This window comes from Eurosta solidaginis, chromosome 2 (assembly GCF_040869045.1).
Source record: "Eurosta solidaginis isolate ZX-2024a chromosome 2, ASM4086904v1, whole genome shotgun sequence".
Lineage (NCBI taxonomy): Eukaryota > Metazoa > Arthropoda > Insecta > Diptera > Tephritidae > Eurosta > Eurosta solidaginis.
Window position 1 is genome coordinate 264,552,182 of NC_090320.1, and position 13,669 is coordinate 264,565,850.

At 34.1% G+C, this 13,669-nt stretch overlaps 1 protein-coding gene and 1 pseudogene across 3 annotated transcripts in view; both read right to left on the reverse strand.

Moving 5' to 3' along the window:
- The window catches only part of Pde1c (Phosphodiesterase 1c), a 704,757-nt gene that overhangs the window by 300,234 nt on the left and 390,854 nt on the right, over positions 1 to 13,669 (reverse strand). The window lies entirely within an intron of this gene.
- LOC137240155 (ubiquitin carboxyl-terminal hydrolase isozyme L5-like) overlaps positions 901 to 13,669 on the reverse strand; it is a 55,817-nt pseudogene continuing 43,048 nt past the window's right edge.

Genomic DNA, 13,669 nt, shown 5'->3' on the forward strand with positions numbered 1-13,669 from the left:
GTACTCCCACTTACATGCGTTCTCCCTCTCCCACCTAAATTAGTAAACGAAATAAAAAGAAATTTTAATACATATTTATCTCCTGCAAGTTATGCTCAAGACTAAATAAAACGAGTTACGGGATGTTCATAAGTGTTGTTATAAATGAAATGCTGTCATAAATGTATGTAATACTTCTAAATTAATAGTACAGTTAGGGTACACTCGTAAACATCAGAGTGCTGATATATTTCTGTTAAAATGTTTTCGTTTTTCTTTTCCTTGAGGAAATGTAACAAAATTATAATTTTTAATTGTAAAACTTAAGCTACTACAATCAAATTCTTCGTCAGTTAAAAACTCATTGCGCACATATTGTTGTAGCAATATGGGAGTGTTACGTATATGACTGCTGAGTAGAAGAGCGGCCTATCTCGGCTGAAAGCCCCATTCCAGAATTTTTTGCATAAATGCCCCAGCTCACGTCAAAATATTTTAAATTGGGCGTTTTCCAAACGGTGGCTGAGATCGGGTGAAATTCCACTCAGCAGTCGAAAAAGTTTTGGTTAAATACATTGAAAATGTGATAAATTAAGGGCATCATTCTGTATTGCGAACGACAGCTCAGGCGAACGATTCGCCTTTTGACGATTTCATCTAGCAATGGTATTCTCTATCATTTTCGTTCGGCCTTTACGTTTCCTTCGCTACACAATGTTTCGTGTAGAACAAGCTAGCTGGACAAAATTATTTTCTGATATTTTCAGTTTCATATGTAGTCATTTATTACAAGTATAATATTTTTTCAGACATATGTGCTTTTTTTCTTATTTTTTTCTAAAATTTTACTTCTTTTTACTTTACTTTACTACTTACTGATCAAGGAAAAAGTTATAGCGTAAGTTTTCTTTTATAATTATGTTACCATTCATTATCGTCACTGTCATTCGATGAGTCATTTGTGGAATGGTCATGAGCATCATTACTGTGAAAGCTTGAAACAACTGGCGTATTTATTGACTCCTCAACATAATCGGAAGACAGTAAATGTAAGACTTCTGAAGTCAGGCTTTTAAATTTTTTCTTGGGTATCTCCCTTAAGCTGTTAACTAAGGGATCCGATGTTATAAGTAACATATTCATAAGATCTCTATTCGTGGCTAAGCGCGACTGCTTTTGTGTGTTATCATCCCTGAATCGTCTCAAATCTTTGTTACGGGCTTCTTGTGCTTTTTCAGAAAGTTGACCAATAGGCTTTACATCCAATCCCGTAATTGCAGCACTAGCCTCAGAATTTTCGAAAAACCTTCGAGCAGTATTACCATCATTGGTATTGCCGAATCCTGGTTTTGGTTGATCTACTATCAACCCAAGTTCACTTTTAAATTTATTCTGGATTTCGTTGGAACATTGCTTAACACTCTATTTATCTGCCTCATTACTAAGCTGCCATTTTTTTACTTCGAGACGATAACTTATGTGAAGCAAGCATTCAAAACATCTTATCCAGGCATGTAGAGTAGACAAGCCAAAACCAAGTTTACCTGGGTTAGGCATAAAAACCCTTGTCTCATCATTCATATCTTTTGGAGTGGCACCACAAATATAAAACTTTTGTGCGGAAGAAGTTTCAGTCAAAGCATTGCAAACATTTCCGTCAATCATTGTTAGGAGCATGTTGTGATTTACATAAACCTCGCACTCTTCGAGAAAGTACTTTGTTGTCAACAAAGCATTTACCTCCTCTAAAATTTTGTTCGTTTCAGAAATAATAAAATCTTTTGTTTCCTTAGAGAAAATAAATTTAATTGGACGACAATACATCGTAGAAGAACGTCGAGGATTCTGCCAAACAATGTTACCCTTTTCGTCCTCATATTTTTGCCTGCTAGTTTGGTTTATTTCCACTCACGGCACCGTTTTATTTGCGGGGGACTTTCACAGCGCCAGAAATTAAGGCGGATTTACATAGACGCTTTGGTTGTCTTGCATCGATCTGAGACTCCTTGACATTTCATCGCTTTGAAGCGATGAAATAGTTGTAAATCCTCCTTTGACAGTTTCTCAATTTTTTGAATCCCTTAACATTCAACAAACTTTGCGTAGCAAGAATTAGGAGCGGCCATAAATTTAACTCATCTGTCGGGCGAAGCATCGCAACAAAAGGCAGATTTATATAAACGCTTTGGCAACGCCATTCGAAAAACAACTAAACTTGCCGTTATCTTGGCTTTGAAGCGTTTATATAAATTTACCTTATGCATTTGTGTAAACAGCCATACAAGTGAAATTATTCATGAGGAAAACTTGTTACCCGCTTTATAATTTGTTAAGTTTCATTTGACTTTTTTGGCCCTAATTTAAATAAATTTTGGTTTCCGTATGTTTTCGCATTGTAGGAGGCCACAAATCTTATATTATTTATATTTGCACAATAATATATACAACTATTTGATTTGTACATACTACACAAATTGACTAAACTATCAAATGCAACTCAGTAGTGTTACATACCAAAAATGTTACTTTAGACCTGAGTTTTGCATCAGTTGAGCGATGCTGTTTGTAATTTTGACGTTTATTGCTTAGTGGACAATCTTGGCGTGGTACACAATAGGGCCCATTACTCACACTTAGCATAGACTTGACTTGACTTGAGAACTGTCACTGTTCTATTAAATGAACATTGCATGTTACTCATTACTCAAAACTTGGCAAAACTTAACTTGACTTCGAAGTCTGTTGAACTTTGATTTTCTATGTAAGTTCTAAGTGACGTTTACATTTTTAGATACCATTTGTTTGTTTCCATTTCATTTTGAAAATAAATTTCAAAGCTGATTATGATGCCAGATTGTATGCGCTAAGTGGAGTATAATCGTGGCTAAGTTGCCGACTTTACGCCAAGTTAAGTAAAGTCTATGCTAAGTATCAGTAATGGGCCCTAATTTCCGCTTGAAGTGCAAGCGAAAACTGATTCACTTCTTATTTTGTTAAAGCGGATACCGAATTGTTTTCCGTTGCTCCACGAAGTTCTCAAGGACACCGCTATTTAAGTATTTGAAGCTATGATGATTTTTCTTTCGCTTCTTTCATAGGCCTTTGCATGTGCTTATAATTCGCAACCGGCTAATGAAGTAACTTAGAGACATAACGCAGGATCGATATGAGTTAAGGGGGGCTTTAACCGTAAAATGAGGTGGCTATTTTTGAGATCCTTTCCACATGGTCTATGCAGCGGAACGGAAGCCGGAGCATAGTTTTTTATTCGCATAATATGGCCATCCCAGCGAAGCCGCTATATTTTAATTCGAGGACCTATTCCGATGTCTGCATAGAGCTTTTACAGCTCATAATTAAATTTTGTTTGGTACTCGCCATTGTCAATGCAAAGAGATCCATAAGTGTTTAGAAAAACGTGTATTGCGCCAAATCCGTATACCTCATTGGCTTTGCATGAAATATTCCAAATAAATGTCTTCAAAAGGTGATCTTACTCATTTCAATAGCACAAATTAACTGAAATCTAGAAGTTTCTACTTATTGTAAATATATCACATAGCCTTACTCATTTCAATAGCACCAATTAACTGCGAAAATACATAAACAAATCACATGTAAACTTACTGTTGAAAAAGCTAAATGTTTCAAAATATTTTCATTGTGCCCGTTTCCTGAAATCTAGAAGCTTCTACTTATTGTACATATACAGTATTTTTTGCTTATATGCACCCCGGTTATAAGCATTTCCCGGTTACAAGCACTAGAAAAATTGTAAAAAAAAGTTCCCCTATTTCAATGCACACAAAAAATTACGATATAAGCACCCCGCTTATAAGCATTTCCCGCTTAAAAGCACCGATTTTTTTTTTTTTTGTAATTTTCCCGCTTATAAGCACTGAATAAAAAAAATCTATTTTAAGTCTTCTCATACGTGAATTTATTTGGCTTCTAACTAAATTGGGAAGCACTGTGTTAACCACATTACTATTCATTTATCGATTCTATGCATAAATTAACTAGTGCACACATCCCTAGTTTCATGTCATGATAAAAAAGTACATGACTAGAGACGTGCTTAGATTATGGAGGGAACACTTCTCTGCTCTCCTAAATGGAGGCAGCGATTCACCGCGCAGAGATGACGAACCCGATCCCGCAATCGATGATGATGGAATATGGGGACATATACCCGATTATGACGAAGTTAGAATAGCAATAACCAGATTGAAAAACAACAAGGCCGTTGGCGCTGATGGAATGCCTGCGGAGCTATTCAAGTACGGCGGCGAGGAGTTGGTAAGGCGCATGCAACAGCTTCTTAGCAAAATATGGGCGGACGAGTGCATGCCCGACGATTGGAATCTAAGTGTTCTTTGCCCAGTCCACAAGAAGGGGGATACTGCAAAATGCACCAACTATCGTGAAATCAGCCTTCTTAATATCGCATATAAAGTCCTTTCAAGCGTATTGTGCGAAAGATTGAAGCCCACCGTGAACCGGCTGATTGGACCTTATCAGTGCGGCTTCAGACCTGGTAAATCTACCATCGACCAGATTTTCACAATGCGCCAAATCTTGGAAAAAACCAGTGAAAAGAGAATCGACTCACATCCCCTCTTCGTCGACTTTAAAGCCGCCTTCGACAACACGAAAAGTAGCTGACTATATGCCGCTATGCCTGAATTTGGTTTCCCCGAAAAACTTATATAACTTATGCAAAATGACGTTGAGCAACACTATCAGCTCAGTCAGAATTGGGAAGAACCTCTCCGAGCCGTTCGAAACTAAATGAGGTTTCAGACAGGGTGACCCCCTATCGTGCGATTTCTTTAATTTGATGCTGGGGAAAATTATACTAGCTGCAGAACTTAACCGCACTGGAACAATATTCTATAAAAGCTTGCAATTACTGGTATATGCTGATGGCATTGATATTATCGGCCTAAACACCCGCGCTGTTAGTTCTGCTTACTCCAAACTGGAAAAAGAAGCGGTAAAGATGGGTTTGATGCTGAATGAGGACAAAACGAGGTACCTGCTGTCATCGAGCAAAGAGTCGGCGCATACGCGCCTTGGCAACCACGCTACTGTTGGCAGCCATAATTTCGAAATAGTAAAAGACTTCGTTTATTTGGGAACCAGCATCAACACTAGCAACAACATCAGCACTGAAATCCAGCGAAGAACCCATCTTGCCAATAAATGCTACTTTGGACTAGGTAGGCAATTGTAAAGTAAAGTCCTCTCTCGGCGAACGAAAATCATACTCTACAAGTCACTTATCGTACCCGTCCTGCTATATGGGGCAGAAGCATGGACCATGACAACAGCAGATGAAGCGGCTTTGGGAGTGTTCGAGAGAAAAGTTCTTCGAAAGATTTATGGACCTCTACGCGTTGGCGATGGCGAATGCCGAAGAAGATTTAATGATGAGCTGTACGAGCTATACGTAGACATCAACATAATCCAGCGAATTAAAACGCAGCGGCTGCGCTGGCTAGGCCATGTTCTGCGAATGAACGATGATGCTCCGGCCAAGAAAGTGTTTCTATCGGAACCCGCCTATGGAAGCAGAGGTGGAGGGGGGCCCTCATTTCGTTGGAAGGACCAGGTGGAAGACGATTTAAACTCCCTTGGTGTGACCAATTGGCGCCGGTTGGCTAAGCGAAGGACCGACTGGCGCGCCTTGTTGGACGGCCATAACCGTTTAGACGGTTAAGCGCCAATTAAGTAAGTAAGGAAGTCAATGATTCCATTGACATTATACGTAGGGCACTTATGCCTACAAATACATTTATGATCGAGCTCGCTAAAATTGAGGAATACTATTTCGAACTCGCTAAATTACATTCAGTCGAAAATTACAGACTTTTTTAAAAATAAGTAACGAGTTCGTACATACATCATATGCAGTACTTATATGTAAGTACATATATACATATGTAAAATCCAATGAATGATACAAAATTCAGTGTATCTGTTAATATATTGACCTCTGTACACTTGGAATATTTATTTTAAATAAATGAATTCTCAGTTGTGCCTTTTTAAATTGGTTGTGTTAGAGGCACTGGTAATTGGGGATTTCAATATAAGCACAGTTCCCAACAAACATTTAGATTAGAAAACGATTAGATGACGAATCGAATTCTAATGTATTTCTCTAAGGTAGAAGGTTAGAGGACGATTTGCGAAACTGTCGCGAATTATAGCATTCTCGACAAAAAGGGGACATCGTTCTGGATATCGAGAAAAAGGTTAGAATTCTAATCGAATTCTAACGTCAAATTCTAATGAGTTTCTAATGAGAATTTTGAAGTGATGCGCAATTAAGTTCAATTATTTAAAATCAGCGAAATTTTCATTGTTTCATTATATCAAATACATTTATTTGGTTATAACCTTATGTATTAAGAATGAACATATTTCAAAGGCTTTTTCTATTATAATAAATTAAAACCGTTACCTACAGATTGAACTCAGCGTTGGTTTGAGGTACGGATGAGGAAGCGTTTTTTTCATGCCATTCAAATAGCACTTCAATAATCTCCTCGCTTTCCTTATATAACCTTTTTTGATTCATTTTCCCTTACTAGTATTTATTATTATAAATAAAAAAACTTATTTTGCAACTTGTAATATTTCCAATATTCTTATTTTGTTTGTATAACACTAAGAATGAGTGATCATGTCGTGCAACTAATCGATAAATGTGACAATAATCATAACATCGCATTTCAAGTATTATTCGAATCGTTTCACAGTCGAATTCTAACCTAGTTCTCTAACCTAGTTTTCCATTCTAATTGCATTAGAGAACTATATTAGAATTCTAATGTAAAACTACAACATTTCTCTAACGTTATAAACTATGTTTGCTGGGTTAGTGCTTATAAGCGGGATTTGGATATAAGCGTCATCAGCGCTTATATGCGGGTTTTCTATATAAGCACTCCCCGCTTATAATCACGCATTCTCGTCCATTTTCTACGGTGCTTATATCCGGGAAGTACTGTAACACATAGCCTTACTCATATCAATAGCACTAATTAACTGTCCAAATATATAAACAAATCGCCTGCAAATTTACTGTTGAAAAAGCCAAATGTTCCAAATTTTTTCATTGTGCCCATTTCCTGAAATCTAGAAGTTTCTACTTATTGTTCTTATATCACATAGCCTTACTCATTTCAATAGCACCAATTAACTGTGCAAATATTTAAACAAATCATATGGAAATTTACTATTGAAAAAGCCAAATGTTTCAACATGTTATCAATTCAATGGCATGAATTAACTGTGTAAATACTTAAACAAATCACATAGAAATTTACTGTAGAAAAAGCCAAATGTTTCAAAATATTTTCGTTGTGCCCATTTCTTGAAACCTAGAAGTTTCTACTTATTGGACACATATCACATAGCCTTACTCAATTCAATAGCACAAATTAGCTGCGCAAATATATAAACAAATCATATGGAAATTTACTATTGAAAAAGCCAAATGTTTCAAAATATTTTCGTTGTGCCCATTTCCTGAAATCTAGAAGTTTCTACCTATTGTACGCATATCACATAGCCTTACTCATTTCAATAGCACCAATTAGCTGTGCAAATATATAAACAAATCACATGGATATTTACTGTTGAAAAAGCCAAATGTTTCAAAATATTTCGCTGTGCCCATTTGCTGAAATCTAGAAGTTTCTACCTATTTTACGCATATCACATAGCCTTACTCATTTCAATAGCACCAATTAGCTGTGCAAATATATAAACAAATCATATGGAAATTTACTATTGAAAAAGCCAAATGTTTCAAAATATTTTCGTTGTGCCCATTTCCTGAAATCTAGAAGTTTCTACCTATTGTACGCATATCACATAGCCTTACTCATTTCAATAGCACAAATTAGCTGTGCAAATATATAAACAAATCACATGGAAATTTACTATTGAAAAAGCCAAATGTTTCAAAATATTTTCGTTGTGCCCATTTCTTGAAACCTAGAAGTTTCTACTTATTGGACACATATCACATAGCCTTACTCAATTCAATAGCACAAATTAGCTGCGCAAATATATAAACAAATCATATGGAAATTTACTATTGAAAAAGCCAAATGTTTCAAAATATTTTCGTTGTGCCCATTTCCTGAAATCTAGAAGTTTCTACCTATTGTACGCATATCACATAGCCTTACTCATTTCAATAACACCAATTAGCTGTGCAAATATATAAACAAATCACATGGATATTTACTGTTGAAAAAGCCAAATGTTTCAAAATATTTCGCTGTGCCCATTTGCTGAAATCTAGAAGTTTCTACCTATTTTACGCATATCACATAGCCTTACTCATTTAAATAGCACCAATTAGCTGTGCAAATATATAAACAAATCATATGGAAATTTACTATTGAAAAAGCCAAATGTTTCAAAATATTTTCGTTGTGCCCATTTCCTGAAATCTAGAAGTTTCTACCTATTGTACGCATATCACATAGCCTTACTCATTTCAATAGCACCAATTAGCTGTGCAAATATATAAACAAATCACATGGAAATTTACTATTGAAAAAGCCAAATGTTTCAAAATAATTTTGTTGTGCCCATTTCCTGAAATCTAGAAGTTTCTACCTATTGTACGCATATCACATAGCCTTACTCATTTCAATAACACCAATTAGCTGTGCAAATATATAAACAAATCACATAGAAATTTACTGTTGAAAAAGCCAAACGTTTCAAAATATTTCGTTGTGCCCATTTCCTGAAATCTAGAAGTTTCTACCTATTGTACGCATATCACATAGCCTTACTCATTTCAATAGCACCAATTAGCTGTGCAAATATATAAACAAATCACATGGAAATTTACTATTGAAAAAGCCAAATGTTTCAAAATATTTTCTTTGTACCCATTTCCTGAAATCTGGAAGTTTCTACCTATTGTGCGCATATCACATAGCCTTACTTATTTCAATAACACCAATTAGCTGTGCAAATATATAAACAAATCACATAGAAATTTACTGTTGAAAAAGCCAAACGTTTCAAAATATTTCGTTGTGCCCATTTCCTGACATCTAGAAGTTTCTACCTATTTTACGCATATCACATAGCCTTACTAATTTCATTAGCACCAATTAGCTGTGCAAATATATAAACAAATCATATGGAAATTTACTATTGAAAAAGCCAAATGTTTCAAGATATTTTCGTTGTGCCCATTTCCTGAAATCTAGAAGTTTCTACCTATTGTACGCATATCACATAGCCTTACTCATTTCAATAGCACCAATTAGCTATGCAAATATATAAACAAATCACGTAGAAATTTACTGTTGAAAAAGCCAAACATTTCAAAATATTTTCGTTGTGCCCATTTCCTGAAATCTAGATGTTTCTACCTATTGTACGCATATCACATAGCCTTACTCATTTCAATAGCACCAATTAGCTGTGCAAATATATAAACAAATCACATGGAAATTTACTGTTGAAAAAGCCAAACGTTTCAAAATATTTTCGTTGTGCCCATTTCCTGAAATCCAGAAGTTTCTACCTATTTCACGCATATCACATAACCTTACTCATTTCAATAGCACCAATTAGCTGTGCAAATATATAAACAAATCATATGGAAATTTACTATTGAAAAAGCCAAATGTTTCAACATGTTCTCAATTCAATGGCATGAATTAACTGTGTAAATACTTAAACAAATCACATAGAAATTTACTGTTTCAAAAGCCAAATGTTGAAAATATTTTCGTTGTGCCCATTTCCTGAAATCTAGAAGTTTCTACCTATTGTACGCATATCACATAGCCTTACTCATTACAATAGCACCAATTAGCTATGCAAATATATAAACAAATCACATGGATATTTACTGTTGAAAAAGCCAAATGTTTTAAAATATTTTCGTTGTGCCCATTTCCTGAAATCTAGAAGTTTCTACCTATTGTACGTATATCACATAGCCTTACTCATTTCAATAGCACCAATTAGCTGTGCAAATATATAAACAAATCACATGGAAATTTACTATTGAAAAAGCCAAATGTTTCAACATGTTCTCAATCCAATGGCATGAATTAACTGTGTAAATACTTAAACAAATCACATAGAAATTTACTGTTGAAAAAGCCAAACGTTTCAAAATATTTTCGTTGTGCCCATTTCCTGAAATCTAGAAGTTTCTACTCATTGTACATATATCAGATAGCCTTACTCATTTAAATAGCCCTAATTAACTGTGCAAATATATAGACAAAGCACATAGAAATTTACTGTTGAAAAAGCCAAACGTTTCAAAATATTTTCGTTGTGCACATTTCCTGAAATCCAGAAGTTTCTACCTATTTCACGCATATCACATAGCCTTACTCATTTCAATAGCACCAATTAGCTGTGCAAATATATAAACAAATCATATGGAAATTTACTATTGAAAAAGCCAAATGTTCGAACACGTTCTCAATTAAATGGCATGAATGAACTGTGTAAATACTTATACAAATCACGTTTAAAAAGCCAAATGTTTCAAAATATTTTCGTTGTGCCCATTGCCTGAAATCTAGAAGTTTCTATCTATTGTGCACATATCACATAGCCTTACTCATTTCAACAGCACCAATTACCTGCGCAAATATATAGACAAATCACATGGAAATTTACTGTTGAAAAAGCCAAATATTGCAAACTATTTTCGTTGTACCCAGTTCCTGAAATCTAGAAGTTTCTACTTATTGTACACATATCACTTAGCCTTACTCATTTCAATAGCAAGAATTAAATGTGAAAATATATAAAAAAATGACATAGAAATTTACTGTTGAAAATGCTAAATGTTTCAAAATATTTTCGTTGTGCCCATTTCCTGAAACTTAGAAGTTTCTACTTATTGTTCACATATCACATAGCTTTACTTATTTAAATAGCATCAATTAACTGTGCAAATATTTAAACAAATCATATGGAAATTTACTATTGAAAAAGCCAAATATTTCAAAATATTTTGGTTGTGCCCATTTCCTGAAATCTAGAAGTTTCTACTTATTTTACACATATTTCATAGTCTTACTCATCTCAAGAGCAAGGATTAACTGTACAAATATATAAACAAATCAGATGGAAATTTACTGTTAAAAAAGCAAAATGTTTCAAAATACATTCGTTGTGCCCATTTGCTGAAATCTAGAAGTTTCTACCTATTTTACGCATATCACATAGCCTTACTCATTTCAATAGCACCAATTAGCTGTGCAAATATATAAACAAATCATATGGAAATTTACTATTGAAAAAGCCAAATGTTTCAAAATATTTTCGTTGTGCCCATTTCCTGAAATCTAGAAGTTTCTACCTATTGTACGCATATCATATAGCCTTACTCATTTCAATAGCACCAATTAGCTGTGCAAATATATAAACAAATCACATGGAAATTTACTATTGAAAAAGCCAAATGTTTCAAAATATTTTCGTTGTGCCCATTTCTTGAAACCTAGAAGTTTCTACTTATTGGACACATATCACATAGCCTTACTCAATTCAATAGCACAAATTAGCTGCGCAAATATATAAACAAATCATATGAAAATTTACTATTGAAAAAGCCAAATGTTTCAAAATATTTTCGTTGTGCCCATTTCCTGAAATCTAGAAGTTTCTACCTATTGTACGCATATCACATAGCCTTACTCATTTCAATAACACCAATTAGCTGTGCAAATATATAAACAAATCACATGGATATTTACTGTTGAAAAAGCCAAATGTTTCAAAATATTTCGCTGTGCCCATTTGCTGAAATCTAGAAGTTTCTACCTATTTTACGCATATCACATAGCCTTACTCATTTAAATAGCACCAATTAGCTGTGCAAATATATAAACAAATCATATGGAAATTTACTATTGAAAAAGCCAAATGTTTCAAAATATTTTCGTTGTGCCCATTTCCTGAAATCTAGAAGTTTCTACCTATTGTACGCATATCACATAGCCTTACTCATTTCAATAGCACCAATTAGCTGTGCAAATATATAAACAAATCACATGGAAATTTACTATTGAAAAAGCCAAATGTTTCAAAATAATTTTGTTGTGCCCATTTCCTGAAATCTAGAAGTTTCTACCTATTGTACGCATATCACATAGCCTTACTCATTTCAATAACACCAATTAGCTGTGCAAATATATAAACAAATCACATAGAAATTTACTGTTGAAAAAGCCAAACGTTTCAAAATATTTCGTTGTGCCCATTTCCTGAAATCTAGAAGTTTCTACCTATTGTACGCATATCACATAACCTTACTCATTTCAATAGCACCAATTAGCTGTGCAAATATATAAACAAATCACATGGAAATTTACTATTGAAAAAGCCAAATGTTTCAAAATATTTTCTTTGTGCCCATTTCCTGAAATCTGGAAGTTTCTACCTATTGTGCGCATATCACATAGCCTTACTTATTTCAATAACACCAATTAGCTGTGCAAATATATAAACAAATCACATAGAAATTTACTGTTGAAAAAGCCAAACGTTTCAAAATATTTCGTTGTGCCCATTTCCTGACATCTAGAAGTTTCTACCTATTTTACGCATATCACATAGCCTTACTAATTTCAATAGCACCAATTAGCTGTGCAAATATATAAACAAATCATATGGAAATTTACTATTGAAAAAGCCAAATGTTTCAAGATATTTTCGTTGTGCCCATTTCCTGAAATCTAGAAGTTTCTACCTATTGTACGCATATCACATAGCCTTACTCATTTCAATAGCACCAATTAGCTATGCAAATATATAAACAAATCACGTAGAAATTTACTGTTGAAAAAGCCAAACATTTCAAAATATTTTCGTTGTGCCCATTTCCTGAAATCTAGATGTTTCTACCTATTGTACGCATATCACATAGCCTTACTCATTTCAATAGCACCAATTAGCTGTGCAAATATATAAACAAATCACATGGAAATTTACTGTTGAAAAAGCCAAACGTTTCAAAATATTTTCGTTGTGCCCATTTCCTGAAATCCAGAAGTTTCTACCTATTTCACGCATATCACATAACCTTACTCATTTCAATAGCACCAATTAGCTGTGCAAATATATAAACAAATCATATGGAAATTTACTATTGAAAAAGCCAAATGTTTCAACATGTTCTCAATTCAATGGCATGAATTAACTGTGTAAATACTTAAACAAATCACATAGAAATTTACTGTTTCAAAAGCCAAATGTTGAAAATATTTTCGTTGTGCCCATTTCCTGAAATCTAGAAGTTTCTACCTATTGTACGCATATCACATAGCCTTACTCATTACAATAGCACCAATTAGCTATGCAAATATATAAACAAATCACATGGATATTTACTGTTGAAAAAGCCAAATGTTTTAAAATATTTTCGTTGTGCCCATTTCCTGAAATCTAGAAGTTTCTACCTATTGTACGTATATCACATAGCCTTACTCATTTCAATAGCACCAATTAGCTGTGCAAATATATAAACAAATCACATGGAAATTTACTATTGAAAAAGCCAAATGTTTCAACATGTTCTCAATCCAATGGCATGAATTAACTGTGTAAATACTTAAACAAATCACATAGAAATTTACTGTTGAAAAAGCCAAACGTTTCAAAATATTTTCGT